The sequence below is a fragment of the Setaria viridis genome, chromosome 7 (genome assembly GCF_005286985.2).
Source record: "Setaria viridis chromosome 7, Setaria_viridis_v4.0, whole genome shotgun sequence".
Taxonomy (NCBI): Eukaryota; Viridiplantae; Streptophyta; class Magnoliopsida; order Poales; family Poaceae; genus Setaria; species Setaria viridis.
Window position 1 is genome coordinate 17,363,685 of NC_048269.2, and position 17,322 is coordinate 17,381,006.

At 41.7% G+C, this 17,322-nt stretch overlaps 2 long non-coding RNA genes and 1 pseudogene across 2 annotated transcripts; 1 reads left to right on the top strand and 2 right to left on the bottom strand.

Moving 5' to 3' along the window:
* Nucleotides 1–73: 73 nt before the first annotated feature.
* On the bottom strand, nucleotides 74–854 carry LOC140223540 (uncharacterized). The gene is made up of 3 exons (XR_011898867.1): nucleotides 379–854; nucleotides 236–297; nucleotides 74–126 (listed from the first exon to the last, which is right to left on the bottom strand). It is a non-coding gene; the product is annotated as an uncharacterized lncRNA (long non-coding RNA).
* Nucleotides 855–1,901: 1,047 nt separating this feature from the next.
* Nucleotides 1,902–4,707, top strand: LOC117865461 (uncharacterized; annotated as a pseudogene).
* A 5,715-nt stretch (nucleotides 4,708–10,422) lies between these two features.
* Nucleotides 10,423–15,523, bottom strand: LOC117862818 (uncharacterized). Its single transcript, XR_004642076.2, has 2 exons — nucleotides 14,762–15,523; nucleotides 10,423–10,710 (listed from the first exon to the last, which is right to left on the bottom strand). It is a non-coding gene; the product is annotated as an uncharacterized lncRNA (long non-coding RNA).
* Nucleotides 15,524–17,322: the final 1,799 nt, after the last annotated feature.

The following is a 17,322-nucleotide window of genomic DNA, read 5'->3' on the forward strand; positions in this document are numbered from 1 at the left end:
TTGTGAAAAGATTGCAAATACAACAAATGAAGGACCAAATATAATGATTAGTACCTGTGATGCCTTAAGTTTCATATCAACAATTCCTTATCGACGGTTTCATCCTTGCTATCCTCAACGGGTTCCCTGTCAAGTTAAAGTAAATTAAATTACACATCACTGAAATTGTTAATCTAGCAAATTTTAAATCGAAGCTATCCAAGTTTTAGAAAAGTAACACGGACCAACCACCTACTTTTTTGGAACAATTTTGGCAGCTTTCTTCACAGGTACTTTGGGTGCAAATTTTAGTCCTCCCTTACATCAAGAAACAACAATGGTAAGCAATAAACTAGAAGAAGCTGGCATTGTGAACAGCCTAGGAAAAGAGATACTAACCTTTCGAGGAGCACCCATTTCCTTCTTGACTTTACTCTTGTCGTCCATAACAAAATCAGAAAACCTACAAGAGTGAAGCTGCGAGCTGATGTGTTACGCTTACAACTTTTCAACATTGAAGTTGACTACAATTTGCACAGCAAGTAGAAACTCGAAATTGCTTCTCAACTTCGATTGAAGTATTCTAAACCATGACACAGTGAAAAACATTAATGCCCATACTCCCAATCCATTGACCAAGATAAATAGAAAATTGTTAGTGGCAGAAAACTTGCTTCCCTTGATCAAAACTTCAAAAGAAAAGGGCGTCAGAGGAAGAGGACGAAGCAAATACTCCCGATTCTAGCAGCGTCCAGAGCCTAAAGGGGTGCTTAGTGCTGAAACGCCTGGGGCACGATCAAGAACCCTACTACCTCCCTTCCCCATCCGGATTGATCTCTTTTCTAATTCATGAGCATAGGTGACCTCAAAAACCATTTGCTTATGACCTTATTATCAGTTACCCCACGGTTTCAGTATCCACAAGATTAGGATAGGACAGGAGGGAGTAAAGCATTCCAGCGGCAAGCAATCAGTCCGGTGACATAACCACCAAAACAAAGACACAAGACTGACTTGAAAGAAGGATTGATCCAAGGAAGAACAGGCATCTGGGTGCCCCGTGCCGCCGGAGAGAATTACCTGATGGAAAGGGGCGTGGAGAGAAGACGGCGATGCGGCGGCGACGGCGTTGGCCTGGCCCTGCTTATCGCGGGGGTGGCAGGCTAAGGGAAAGGCAAAGGTTCCCGTCCTGAGAGTTTTGTCTCGATTATTTTTCTTTCCCTGTCTGTGTGTAAGTGTGTTAGCACTGCTTTCTTTTATAAACCCTTACAAAACCTCCTTGCGCAAATAGTTGCGGGCTAAATGATTTCTCGGACCACTCATGTGCACCAGGTCGGCGGGTTGAGGAAGAAAGAAGTTGACGGTTGCAGCGAGCTGGGTTGGATTGAGAGAAGACAGCAGACCAACCGAAGCCCCAAAGCCCACCTTACATTCAGCATTGTAACTATTTTTTAAAAAGATCTAAAAAAACTCAAAAAAACTATTTTTAAGCGTTCATTTAGCATTACTTTTTGTGAAAATACTAGTATAAGTCCCTGTTTGGTTCCTTTAGTCCCTACCCTGTTTGGATCCAGGGACTAAAGTCCATTAATGCAGATAAACAAAGACGAAAATACCCCTAATCAAAGCACAAAACTAAGGAGACCGAGGAGGAGCGAGCAGGCAAACGACGGAACCGAGCCCACGCCACCGCACGCACGCGCAGAGCGCAGGCGCATCCCACCACCACCACCTCCTCGCCCGATCTGCCCGCCCGGTCGCTCACCGCACCCTGATGTCGGCCGCGAGGATGTTTTCCAGAAGTTGCTCATTCATTCGTGTATCAAAACCAGATTCCCTTTATATTACAATTTGCCAGTTGTTGCTTTCTTTGGATCTCAGCATGGTAAGTCTGCTGGATTTTTATCCTTTCAGATATTAGGATGGATGAACTCACGCAAGCTGTTGATAATCTGAAGAAAGAATGGAACCAAGCGGTTTCACAGCTTGAGGAGAGCATTGATGTAATCAGATCATGTGGAAAAACAGGGAAAGGGACAGAGGAAGCAAATTCTCTTCCAAGATTGAATGGTTCTGCACAGGATGCTCTGCAATTGCTCAAGTCACTGCAGTTTCGTCTTGATCTTCTAGCATAGCAGCTTCCCACTTTTGAAGAAGTGCAGTCTGGCTAAGCAACCTTAGAGTCATGGGATGAACAATACAAGAAGTAAGATAGTCTTGGAATCTTTCCTGTTGTTCTCCTTTTTAACCTGCTTCGATTTCTCACAATTTTGATTGTGTTGGCAGGCTGTGTGCTAGCCTGAGGAATGCTAACTTACAAGCGAAAGAGAACATCAGGAAAGCTGCTCAAGAGGAGGTGTGTGATTTTGCCTCAATTTCATGATATTAATCTGATTGATTTGCTGTCTGAGAACTACATACTTCTTAGAGCATCACCAATGCAAGGGAATTACAAGTGAAATGTTACGCCGCATAATAAAGAAATTATTTTATGAACCTATTCTTTATATGCAAGTATATCTTCTCGTAGGCGTTTATGGACTCACATAAGTTCAGAAGCACCATTGAATAGTTGCTTTAGTTTTTGCAACTTCTTTTGCAAAATTGGCAAGAAAACTACCTGTAGGCGCCATGCACCTTTTTAGAGCATTGTAGGTGCCCTTATAACTTAAGGCTATCAGTTTCTAATTGTCTTTTCTCTAGAAGGAGCTTCTTCTCGGGGGTGGAGAAGAGTCTACCATCCGCAGGCGTAATCTCCAGTAAGTTGATTTTTATGAGGTCATCTTTCCTTTAAGCCAATATATGGGATATTTAAGGAATTTTCATAATTTAGTCAGTTACATGGGTATCCCTTCCATCTGATTTCATCAAATCTGGGTCACTTGAAATTTTAAGAACCGGATAAGGGCTATGACTTTTGAATTCTAGTTTGTTCTTATTTCAAACTAAGAATTATGTGGAATAATTTGCTGTGTTAATGCATTGCACTAATGAATGAAACGCTCTTCTACATTTGTAGTCCAAGTAACATCCAGTTTTGTCGTATAATGTGATTTGTGACCTGTTGAATGGTGCAGGACAAAGACTGGGATGACATCTGCTGCTGAAAGTATCACTGAGAGCCTCCGACGGTCTCGCCAGATGATGGTTCAGGTTAGCATGTCCACGTTTTCAATTGATAGCTATTATGCTGATGGCTTATTGCTCATTAATTTGAAGCCAATTAATATAAATGTTTGCAGGAAGTGGAAAGAAGTGCAAGTACCTTGGCAACATTTGGTATGCATTCTTATTTAAGCCTTTAGTCTGTTTAGAATATCTTATTTCACAATTGTTATCATTCCAGAATGATTGAGTTTTGTTGGTTGGTTTTCTGAATCTCCTGTACAATGGCTTGGCCTTATTGTAATTTATTCATGTGATGGGTCGGAGAAAATAAAACTGCTTGGTGGTACACATGTAGTGTATTTATGTTTTAGGTTTGTCATGTTATTCTTTGTTACTTTACTATAGGATGTTCTTCTGTTATGGTTGAAAAATTATAGCGCGTTCATGCACTTCATGGTGTATGAATTAAAACATTTTCCTTTTTGCCTACATTTTTAGGATCGTCATTGTAAGATTGCAACATGCAAACCAATTTATTAAATTATGCAGATGAATCAACACGTGTTCTTCGGAAGGCTGAAGGTGAATATCAAGGACACCGCTCTTTGCTGTCGCGGACCGTGGTTTGCTCTCCACGATGCAACGGCAAGATGTTCCTGTTAGGTAGGTACCCTCTAGCGTAACTGGTCGTATAGCCTGCATTCTTGTTTTACGGTCAAGCCATTTAACAGAAAGACATATCTTTATATAATGTGTACACCTACTAGCAGCTCTAGTCACATTTTGCACAATGAATATCTACAAATTGAAACACATCCATGGCTCCTTTTGTAGAACTGGCAACGAATGCTATAACTGACAGTACTCAACTATCATTTGTCAGGATCCTTCGAGCCAGTGCATTTTTCATATTAAACACAGAACAACTTGCTAGGCTGTCTTCATAGAGAAGTAGGAAATACATGATTCATTATAGCTCATCGGGCGAAAAAAAGAGAAGAAAAAATACTTGCAAGAAACATGCTAGCATTTGATTTGCATATTATCACAAGTTTGAAACTGAACAAAAGTTGTGTGGATTTATAAGTTATTCAAAAGCCTTTATAAAAAAAAAGTAGTATGAGTAACACCAAAGGGCACCATAATCATCAGATTGTCATCTAATAAATATTGCTACCTTCCTCTATGAGCTCTGGGCCTGGTTGAGATGATTCCTTAGTCAATGGTGTAGTCCTGCCAGTTAAAGATTCAAAGGCACATAACTTGTGGACTGCTTCAGTAGGCCACAGGTTATATTCTTATGCAACAGGAAGTACCACGAATGGATCAAACAACTCATATCCTCAAAGTCCTATTACTTGTACGTTGCATCTCCAAGACTCTGTACTATGAAGCAAGGATGCATATTATCCTTGTTTGAAGGTGGATTAGTGCAGTAACATTCCTGACATAACTATTTTGTTCCTAATTCCCAGCGGTTCAGCTGTCAGCCCAAAATGCTTAGGAAGAAATTGTTTTGAAGTATACGTCTGGTACTTCTGTGCTATACAATCAGTTCTTTTTATCCGCTAGACAATGTCCTTCCTGTCTGGTAACAATTCCGTGTTTCTGTGTCAAATGTGCCATAACCAAATGGCTAATAGCTAATTGCATCTGTTTCCAGGGTCATCCTGACAGCCGGCTTTATCATTTTCTCCTTGGCGGTTCTCTACGTTGTCTCAAGACGCATTGGTCTGCTGACGTTGCAAAGGAAACTGGCTGATGCCATCAGATCAGGTTCGTTGTCAGCCGAGGACATCGTAGCGAAAGCCTAGCAGCATGGACCTGCCGCAGCTGATGCTACAGCCCCCACTCCTCCCATTTACGATGAATTGTGACTCGCATCTGCCCATGAGTTTTTTTTTAGAGGCATTTGCCCGTGGTTTCTTATACATGTGTACCCAGATTCCCAGAAGCAATTGTAAGGCAATAGTTTCACGAATAAGCTATTGTTGAGATATATATCTACAGTCTGCAGTGATCTGTGATCATCAAATCATGCACCGACCTGTTCGATTGAAAGTCCATGATCTCGGCTCAGCTCTGGGCTCAAACGGCCTTTCTTCTTCTTTTTTCTTATAAGGGGCTCAAAAGGTCTTGGCATGCGCCCAATACACTAGTTGTCAGGCACCTAGCAGGAGCGGAGCGGCATCCCCCAGCCGGCCTCGTCCTTGGAGCGCGGCCAGGCGTTCCAGGTGAGGCAGACGGCGTCGGGCCGTTCAGGTCGGCGGCCGCCGTGGGCGGCATCGCGGAAGGGTTGGTGGCCGACACCGGGGTGCGGCGAGCGGTGGGGCAGGCAGATTGGGCGAGGAGGTGGTGGTGGTGGGATGCGCTTGCGCTCTGCGCGTGCGTGCGGTGGCATAGGCTCGGTTTCGTTGTTCGTCTGTTCGCTCCTCGGTCTCCTTCGTTTTGTGCTTTCATTAGAGGTATTTTCGTCTTTATTCATCTGCATTAATGGACTTTAGTCCCTGGATCCAAATAGGGTAGGGACTAAAGTTTAGTCCAGGAACTAAAGGAACTAAACAAGGGCTTAGTCCTTCTTTTAGTAGCTATGTTTGGCAGTTTAAGGACTAGAAGAGGCTTGAAAAGGAGGAAAGTCCTATGGAGCTAAATAGGCCTTAATATTTTCCTGAGGCCGCTGTGTGTACGATGTCTTTATTGTGGCAGATGGATGCAGGAAGAAGACAAGCGAGGGTGGGTTCTCGGTGCTCGTGTTTGGATCAACGACCATGACTCCATGGGGCGCCATTCCTTGCTACGTCGGCACCGCTTGTGCCTATTCATCCATACGCTGAAACTTTATAATCCTTAGATGACAAGGAGTATACATTTTTATTTGAAATTTTATAACCCTCTTTTTTTTTAGATGTACTGAATCTTTTAAGGTTGTAGAACTTCTTTCATGAGCCCTAGTTATTTTGGTCGATTTCATGTGTCCCAACCTCTAGGTTTTCTGGAACTTTTAGAAGTGGTTGAGTATTTTTCCCCTATTTAAATAATCTTCCATACTAAAATTAGAAAATTGCTGCCACTAAGCCCTAAACCGCTTTGATTGGGCTCAGAGACAAAACTAGACAGAATTCAAAATTGGGGTACCTAGAATAAACGTAAATAAACGTATTGAAGTTAAGGGTCAAAATTGGATAGTCTGAAGAGTCCATGGACCAAATTTGAACTTATTCCGCTATTGAGAAAAAGTTAGGGTCGATCTCTCACCTCATCATCTTTAGTTCCAACCTAATTTGGAGTCGTCTATCAAGGTGATCTAATGGCTCACATTACTCCCCGTGTAACCCTAGCCCCCCTTGTCTTTCTTGTGACCAATGTTTTAAATAGCCGGCTATAGCTTCCGCTATCTTCGGCTATAGCTGATTGAGGAAGGTACCGCTATTTGCTCCTATGTACAATTTAGCCGCTATAGCTTCATTTAGCCAACTATTAGCTATTTTTGGAGGTTGAACGCTAAATGCCTTAGCCCGCTATTTAAACACTGCTTGTGACTCATCTCCGTTTTAATAACATCACTGCCACCTAGCATCCTTCTGCTCATTGCTTGCCACCATTGCCTCCAATGAGCGTGTGAGGCACCCCCGTGAGCTCATGCTGTCTCCTACACTCTCATTATCTCATTGTTTTTTAAAGAAGAACTCTAAGAGTCAATCTCAACCATGCCTTTTACCTCACCCCCGCCTTCTTCCTCGCCTCTAGTGGTGATTAGGAGCCACCATATTCATTATAGCCCATCAACACACTAACCTGAGTTTATAGAGCTAGCACAGCGATATTGTCGCCCTAGCACCCACCGAGATGACATTCCTTCGCCTAATGAGGCCAACGGTGCTACCCTGCTTCGCTACCCCCAACACTATGGACACCATCGACACTCTGCACTAGGGAGCACTTATTCATTGCACGTGCTAAGAGGGCTACCCTTGGATGGGGTGCTCCAAGGCCAATCTCAGTGCACAATTTCATTGTACGGTTACCAAGATTAGGAACTAGGTAACTGTGCCTGTTGAGTGTCATGGGGATGAAACACCTCTCACGTATGATGAAACTCTCCCTTCTCTCTGCTCATAAAGATCTTGCTAAGTCAGCAAAATTGCTGACGTGGCATGGAATTTAATGTCTGTAAAACTCTTCATGAAACTTCCACTGAGAATAGCCTAACGAGGACTGTGAAGAGTGCCAAGGTGATTAGGGAAAATTGAGCCTCCAACCTTTCTTTATATTATGCAATTTACAAATCATCATTTAAATTCTTGTAATTACTTTCCGCATTTACCTTTCTATGATTGTCATGTTAGGAACCAGGTTACAAAACTCTTTGCCCGTTAGATAGCTACACATTGAACCTTAGGCACATAGATGAATTTGACCAAACGTGTAGACCTTATTCGTTCAAATTTTTTTGGATGACTAGCTAATTTTTTGGACATCTTGATCCTTTCGGTATGGTTCAACGCCACTAGTGTTTATTCTATATTGAGTTTTTTGGTTCTATGACTATTGGCTAGGCACACAATGTATGCTTTGGAAACATGGCAAAATAAAGATGTTTCCAACCATGCATTAACTAAAGCATGCCATTAAAATCGTGAATTAAGTAAAGCGCTACTATTAGGGTGGTGTTCACATCGTGATTAATCTAAAATATTAACTTAGAAAGTCATGACAAAATTAAAATTGTATTCTTTTAGAACGGAGAGAGTTTGCATTGCAACGGTCGTGGCGATCGGAAACACACGGCATGGAACGCAAAGTCGGCCGCAGGGCACGCTTCGGCAACAGAATTGATCGCCATCCTGGAATCGAAGATGGCGCCGTGCTGTGTGTAGAGTTGTGGCAATCCGACTGGGCTGGCCTCCTCTTTAAATCGATTGCCAAGGCATACACATTGCACCAAGACACATCTCCATCCCGCCAGAGCCCGAGAGCATCCGCGCGTCTCACACTCTCGTGCCGATCGAGATGGCGGCAGCGGAAGTCGCCCGGTGGATGACGGCTTCGAGCGACGGCGGTGCGCGAATAGATCCCTGGTACTCGTAAGGAAGGAAAAAGACAGACTCCTACTAGGATTCCTCTATAATTCTACTAGGACTTATACCATGTAATCCTTATAACCGACTAGTAATCCTGTCCCCTGGAGTATATAAAGGAGGGCAAGGGTACCTAGATAGGGAGCTCAGAACCATCATCAATAGCTAACAATCACGCTACACAACACCCAAGCGTAGGACGTAATATACAACACCCAAAATAGGATGTGTGGGTATTACGCTACTCTGCCGGTCTGAACCTGTATAAATCCGTGTCTTGTGTCCTCGCTTTTTACCTTCGTCCAGGTCCGACGATTCCCCATCAACCAATCTACTATCTCGGGATACCCCTCGGTAGGTTGCTGGGTATAAAACACCGACATCTGGCATGCCAAGTAGGAGTGATCCTCGAGATCATCGTGCGAGCTTGAAGGACCTCATCATGAAGATCAATCTACTCGATAAGAAGCAAGTCGCCGAGTCGGAGCTCTGAGCAGACAAATCTACGTCGATACATAAATCGATGCGCTCCATGTTCCGGTTGAAGACCAAGTCGTGTCCACCGCAGGTTGCTGCATACAGCTCGTCGATCAAGGCAGAGTCACGCGCGGATTGAGAAGATGTACACGAGCACTGCTACCCCGACGTCCGACCGCATCAAGTCACCGATGACTACTTCGACTATTCTCGACTAGAAAACTAGTCGAGGACGATCGACTATTCGTCTCAACTAGAAAATTAGTCAGAGCAGACTTCACACCATTGACAACTAGTCGGAATCGACTCCGACTAGTCGGCTTCATCGACAATTGACACAGCTTCGTCGACAACCGTCCACAAATCAAGCTAAGTCACTTTTTTTTAATTATTTTCTGGCTTATTTTCCGCATGCAGGGCAACACGCCGACTACTTATTTGTGTACGCCTCTCAATGGGAATTACCCTTCAGAGCTACACTTTGCCAATTATTCATGGGGCATGTTGACCGACAGCCATGGGTTTGGTACACCGAATTACGGAGGCTATAGCTACAGGTTTTGTGCACTAAGTTCTGGAAGCTCCACCAACAAGTTTGGTACATCGAATTTCGGAGGCTACGGCCACGGGTTTGGTACACCAAGTGCTGGAGGCTCGCAGCGGCTACACCCTAAGGATAGGCACAAATCCTATGAAAATAAAAATGAAGGTAATAAAGAAGAAAAAACGTAACCGAAGGAATAACAAATAAAAATAAAGGAATGGGAACATAATAATGGAAAAGGATAAAAAAAGATTTAGTGCTGTTGCTAAAGGAAAAAGGAAAAAGAAATGGTAATAAAGAAAGAAAAAGGGAAGGAAAAACGAACGAAAAATTAATAAGTTGAATCACAAGAAAGAAAGAAAGAAAAGAAAAGAAAAGAAAAACGGAAATGGGCCACAATTGGGCAATCACGCTCTTAGGAAAATCGAAAATGAATAAAAAGTGACATGGGCCGGACCATCTCGCATAGCAGGCCCCATGTAGCTAACGGGTCGAATTCACTCCTCCACCCCCATGCGTGAAAAAGGGACAAAATATGAAATGGACCGGGCCGTATTCAACTCTCGAAGCAAGCCGAAAATATTAGCACCTACAGATAGCTATCTATCGCATATGCAACATATAGCTATCTCGCCATCTATCGCGTTTGGATCTCCATGGAGGAGCAGTTCGGCGACGATGACGCTGACGGCATAAGGAAGCTCTTCTAGGGGTGGCACCGTTGGTACACTACAATAAACTATTTAATCTGTGACGGAACAAATTTTTCAGTCGTCATAAAGCAGTGTTTGTGACGATTTCAGATAACGTCATGTGTTGAGCGTCACAGATTAAATTGATCGATGTTTCTTCGTAATCGTCATAGATTGACGCAATTTGTGATGTTTCTTAACCATCATAGAATAGCCTTGAGCCTGCACAATCCAACCCAAGCCTAATGTTAATGACGAAAATAAACGTCATAAAAATCATCATTAGATTGTATTGCCATGTGACGTGGCTGCTGACGTGGACGTTGTACCAAATATGGGCTAAATATTTTCCAGCCCAGCAGCCCACTTAATTCGGCCATTTTATGGAGCCCAAAAAGAATCTAGCCCACCAAAATTGGCCCATTCCAGCCATTTTCAGGATTACTATTTCAACCCAAAACAAGCCATAAAGCCCATATAAAAAAGCATTATCATTTCAGCCCAACCCAAGATATAAATCAGCACATGTCAACACAATAATGCATGGGGCAAGCCCATTTTAACTCCAGACGTATATACAAATATTATAAAGATTCCAAAAATCAGGATAGTCAGGAATATGACTAGTTACATTAGTTACTAGACACCACCAGACATATATAGCATTGAAATCAGAGGTACAAATCACACCAACAAGAGGCCACAATCATTTCATCAGGAATTAAGGTAAGAAAAAGATTTATGAATCAACCAAAACTGTTAGTATCCTTTGTTGCCTCCAAATTTCCAATCGCTTCTAATAGCTTGCTCCTTGTTGCATTTGATCCTGGTCCTGAAAATAGCAACTTGCAAATACTTCAGAGGGCAATATTTATGATGGAAACTACTAAAATGCTCTATGTATATAGGTATCATGAACATATTCATATATCAGACTGCAAGTACAAGCATACACATATATCATACGGACAAAAGTATATGGATTGCAAACCTTTTCTGCTTTGGGTCCTACGATGAATGAAAGGGTGGGTTAAAAAACCATGGCCACCCCCCCTCAGGAAATATTGGCCTTAGGTTACTGATGGGATGCTAGCTGCTGGTATACATGAAAAATGTGGTGCAAAGCACGAACAAAAATACTATGCTAACACATATCCCTTATATTTGAAGCTTCTACAGAAGATGTATGATAAAGAGCTGGCATTAAGTCATGCAACGCGCTCAAGCTTTGTATTATAATAGGAAAGACTCTCGCCCGTACAGATTGAACGTATGGCGCTTGCTTACAAGACAGCTACTGAAAAAGGCTACCTCTTCCAACTGTTGAATGCCCTATTCCATATGATAGACTGTCTATCTTTCCTTGAAAAAACGTATACTTTTGTTCTATAAGCAAATAAAGCATACTTCTTTTGCGGATCAAGCAATCATCCACCTTGGTGGGTAGCGGAGAATCAAATCAATATCGGAGTATTGCTCTAGCTGCTGCTGAATTAACCTGAATTCAATCGTTACTCTCTGAACTAGGCTGTACTTCGTCTTCCCCTCCTACAATCTGGTGTGAGAACCTTGGCGCTACCTACTTTCTTCAGGCTTGGCGAAGGTGTCCGATCTAGTAGGTCTCCTCCAACCAATGATTACACTACCTTGGTTATCTGCTTTCTTGTCTTGGATTGAGCTTTATCTCTCTTATTATAGTTGGGTGGGTGGAAAGAAAGGATAACATGCCTGCTTCTACTTGGTGAAGTGTCAGCTGGAACAATCCAATCAGTGAAAGAACATTCTCTCTCACTAACTGGAACCTTATCCCAAGGGAATTAGAGGGGTAAAAGGGAGACTTAGAGATCTAGAGCTGGCTTACATAAATGAATTTGTGGACTCGGACAACCGACCGGATTCAAGCCCTAGCCCCTCAACTCAGACGGACTTGTGGAAATCCTCAAAAACTAGTATTGCTCAACTCACCTATCTATAACATCATAGAAATGTTGCATCCAACCCTGGAACGAGAGGTAAAGAATAGGCTACCATATGAGATGAGACAACTTTATTCTTGGCTTTCATCCCTACCCTTAAGAAAGATAAGGGATTGTATTTCATACCTGTTATTTAGAGCTCTGTCGTTCCGACCGGAAAATGTCACCTTCCATGTGTAAACTCAAATTTTCATATATTTTTTTGTTCCTCATATACACTTTAAATTTGGATGAACCCTTACCTACCCTCCTATTAACAAGTATGAATTTATGTTGCCATTTGTTATGAAAAATCTATTTTTTAAATAACTAATTAAGACACCCTAGTGATGTAACTTGAAAAGAAATTATCATAATTAAACTAATACATTTTTCCATGTAATGGACAACGTTACCCACATCACTAGGTATTGCTTGTCCTTGTGGTAATTCATGACGAATTTTATAGAATATCGCTACGTAGTGGGCCGGTTCATGACGATTTTCATAAAACGTCATTAAATTATGGGCCTGATATCCACTTGTACCGATCCATAACGAAAAAATAGCAATCGTCACGAAGAATTCGTCATAGATTAAAGTGTTTCTTGTAGTGATGACAAGAATAAGGGCGCCGGCAGGAGCCAGTGAAGCCAGGACGAGCCGACGAGGGCGGCTTCTGGTGCCACTACATGGACTCGAGCGCGCGGGGTGTCGCAAACTTTCGTGTGTTCCATCGTGCACATTATTGGCTTATTGGAAAAATCAAAATCATCCGTCTGCTACATTTTCTATTAATTGCAATTTTTTGTCACAAGTTGATAGTATGATGTCATGTGTTATTATATTAGTTATAATTAGGTAGAGATGAATTAGTGAGTGATTATCATCGGTAGATACGTAGGTGCACCAAAATCGATGAAAATTTTTGGGGATGTTTAGGGCGTCTCCAACAATCCGAGACAGCAATAGCTCTCCAAAAAAAATTGTCGGCACAGTAACCCGCAGTTACCTCGGGAACCGTGTGTGAGAGAGGGAGGCACCTCGGGCCGTGAGCGAGGCTAGTGCTCTGCTCCGCGCTAGCCGACTTGTTTTTGCACTGTTCATCAATTCAAAAACTCTCTCAGCTATCTCCACGCTACTCCCGTTGGAGACGTTCTTATAGGGACCAACAAAACAACGTCAAAGCCCATGTGACAATTACATTGGTCGGTCAAAGGGCACTGAGGAATATGGAAACATATACAGCTAGTAGGTGTGTAGTGTGTTACAGTGTTTAGATCATAAGGAAATGTATGCGAGTATTTGAAACCTCCTCACTTGCAGGTGAGTTTCTGAAACTTTCTGATTATATATGATCGATTTATCTTGCCAACATACCAACACACCAACAAAGCTAAATAAATACATAAAATCATAAATATATCAATATAAAGAACCAATTGTAATTAATGGATTCAGAAGAAAAACACATGTTTGAGCAAAATAAAATAAGTGTACAATTTTATAAATGAGAACGAAGAGAATGGACAAAAGTAGTGCCACACCCCGCCAAGAGATCAGATAAAGTAGTGCTTAAATTTGTGGTGCTCATTCTCCATCACACTTTACCATGTTCTTCCTTACCGTATGTCGTACATACATCTATGGGCCCACCAGAAGGTTTGGATAATCTTAAATATAGGGTTGGACACTGAGACGTATTTGATTGGAGACTATGGCGCATGACGGTGTGATCTACGTGGTAAGAGAAGAACTAGTCGAGGATTAGGAAAAGTACTCGTAGCAATCATAGTAAATCTCGTCTAGTCGAATCTGACTAGTATTCTTGTAAACAACTTATATGTAGCCCTGCCTCCGGTAATATAAAGCGAGGCAGGAACCCCCTCCAAAGTAATTCAATCCAAACAATACACAGGACGTAAGGTATTACGTTATTCAGCAGCCCGAACATGTCTAAAACACTACCTCGGGTACCTTTCTCAGTAGGATGCCGGGTCTAAACACCGACACCGTATGTACATGCTATTCCTGTATGCGTTGCGTTGTTGAGTTTGGCTCTACTTCCAAGTGATTTGTGCGTGTGTTGTTCTTCCACCCCATCAGGTCAGAGTATGTCATGATCATAGCTCGTACGCTGTGTACGTGCATGCGGATCAGATTCGTCCTTCCTTATCCAAGCTGTGGCTGAGTGCCCGGCCACAATTTGAGAGCTAGCTAGGAAACGAAACTGGAGGGGAATAAATATATACGTGTGGATATATATACCTTTGCAATATATGATGCGAAACATGGAGCTGTCCAGTCCAAGTCAGGAACTCCATTTGATAACTGGTGCTTATCATTAGGATTTCTCTAGTAAATTTGGATTTCATTTTCCAAGGAGGCGGTGCGTTTGCAATTAGCACAGTTCCGGATTTGCATGCCTCCACCTTGTTGCCAAACCCTAAGGGCTAAGGTCCACATCTATGTTGCAGTACACTCCACAGGTGATGATCGATGCTCATTTACATGTCTTGGAAATTTATATATAGCTTTGCAACTAACTAAATCCACAAGTATGCATGTGCATCTTTGTTGGAAATCTAGCTAAAAGTGAAAATGCAAACATTTTAATCTGAGTATGCATAAAAGCACTAGCACAAAATGTGCTAATTAGCTTGTTCTAATTAGTGTGTTCTAAATGTCGTATATTTAAAATCAAAAGGACTACTCATTAAGCAATATTACCAAAAAAAGGGTCAAAAGTGAGTCGAATCATACTTGTAGGGCCAAGTATCCAACACATGTATTTCTGAACAATCTGCAAGCAAGCATACATAGTAGCTAGGAAACTTGAATATTAGCCCTAATATGTTAACATTGCAGCATTACATTACGTATGAATCAGAAATTAAGAATCACTATATTGAATTGCATGACATATACCTGACAAAGCAAATAAAGCACCAGACTTATCATGAGAGTAACAGAGAAGAAGAGGCCTTCCATGACAGGCAAAAGCCACTCAGGTTAGCCAAGGTGACCGCCCACAGACCCAGCTGAACCGGCTATGCAACCGGAACTGACAAGGCCATGTAGGCAAGTCATCCTTGGCTACCAGAGGCAGGCTCTGGCCCTCATGCAAGGCCCCTCTTCTTCCTTCCTCGTTCCTCCTACCACTGATTTTGCAATGCACTAGTCGCTTTGATGGCGTGGTATTTATAGCAAAAGGGAATGCATAGGATGAACCGGACCTCTCCACTGATGCCGACTCAATGCATATAGCCTCATCCCATCCACAGCTTTCCCAGATACTAATCACCAGTCGTTGATACAAATCATTCGTTGGTACTGGCATATATTCATCTACGGCGGCCGCAGAGGTTGCGGCTTCAGGCCTTGCACATTTTCAAAAGTGTGAAAGGGCAATCAGTTGTAGTCTTGTAGAACAACACCAATAGACCTCCAGCATTTGCCATTATGAGGAAACAAACGTTCCTGCTGGTACAGCCAACCCTCCATGGCTCCACATATCCAGTGATTCGCGCAATCCGAGGCAAATCTCCATATTCTCTTTGGATAGTATCACTGGAAAGGAATTCATCTCCCTGAGTCACTGATTCTTTTGTGAGGAGTCAGTGTCATGCACCACTATTTAAAGTTATTTTTGTTCCCTCCAATTTGAGTTTGACCTTAATTATTGATAACACTGCGGTTAGGTTCTCTCACATGGTGGTGAATGGTAGGTTTAAGCATACAAGAATCACTTCTGACAAGAGGTTACTTTGAATTAAAATAATGTTATGGCAGCAATTTCTTGGCTAATGCATGATCACACTGAAATGCAATGAGCGTGTCACAGTAATAAGTATCAATTATGTTAATTTGTACTCTTCCTGCCAAGAAAGGTTAATCAGTATTGCTCTTGTCTTTTTGCTACTCTGAAGATTTGTGACCATCCAGTTGTTAGAATGTACTTCTCACTTCTCTGACCTTTCCCCTCCTTTTATAAGAGCATCTTGGCCTTATCAACTTAGTAAGGGTTAGTTGACTTTCTGATAACTTTCTGCTCAATTCACAACTTTTCTACGTGTCAATCTATAACAGAAAATGTCCTATTCCTGCAATAGAAAAGGAGACAGAAACCGATATCTTTGGAAGGGGAATCTCCAAACTTTTGGTGATGGAATGGTTTAATTGAATACTTTGTCTTCGTGCTTACAAAATATGGACCCTGTTTCTTCTGAAAATTTGCAAAAAGTAAATAAATATTGATTTTTATAAATCTACCATGGGAGAACAACTTTGAAACTACATCCTAAAAGAAAAATAAACTGAAATGGTTGATAATTTTGCTGAATTTTAGTTCATCTATACTTCTGTTTACATGTACAATGTTCACCATGGATGCTAAAAATTAATTAGCAGCACCATTTCAGCCCTGAACTTTCCTTCTTTGATACAAGGGATAATGGTGACCTGGATCTCAAAACCTTTATGATCATTACCTATTTTCTTTCCGAAATGATGTTATAGGAACTTGTATTAGTTTCGAAGCTGTTGGGAATTGATATTAATATTCAGCAAGCAGTGTGATGGTATGAACTATGAGCCACTGGATGTGGACCATGGGAGCAATCAATAAAGCTAAAATGTTCTTAGAGAGGAAAATTGATTGTGGTCTTAATTATTTTGTGCATTGTAAAGCTAAAACATCATCCAAAAAAAGAAGGAAATGGAAGTAGTTTTTTAAATACGATTTAACCTGTTTTAGCTATAGGAGTTTAATTAAGTTGTTATTTGATTAAAATAACATTGGGATATTTTAGTTGCTTTTAAGATTTATGAAAACATTAAGATTTGTTTTTTTCATAGAACTCATAATTTAAATGATGGCAAAAAAGGAAAACATTAGTACAGTTAGGTCTAAAACTAGCTTCGTAAATGTAACGACCCCGCTCAGGAAAACAGCTTATGCTCACTCTGCATGGTGAGTGGACCACACCTGCATTACAACCTGTTTACGCTTTCATCATCGCTTTGCGTAAAAGGGTTAACCCAAGGTTGCAATGCTTCCTGGAGCTAGCTATTTAAGTTAGTCTCACTCACTCTCCACTTCCCATTTGGGACTATTCTTAGAGCTACCATGCCTCCTGCATGGTACTCAATTGTTGGCCCAACATGCCCATGGGTGTTACAGTAAATCTAGTTTAAAAACTCTAGATCCAATAAGGCCAATCTTCGTGGAGGTTTCATCAAGAGTTTTTATGACCATTAAATAACATGCTACATCAGCAATTTTGCTGACGAGGTAAGGTTATTATGAGGAGAGAGGAGAGGGAGTGTCATCATATGTGAGGGAAGTTTCATCATCATAAAACCCAACAGGCACAGTTACCAAGTTCTCAGCCTTGATACTATGCATTGAGACTGACCTAACCAATATTAAATGTATTGTCCGCTGTTGCACTTTGGCACTATGCTTGACTGCAGTAATAAACATATCT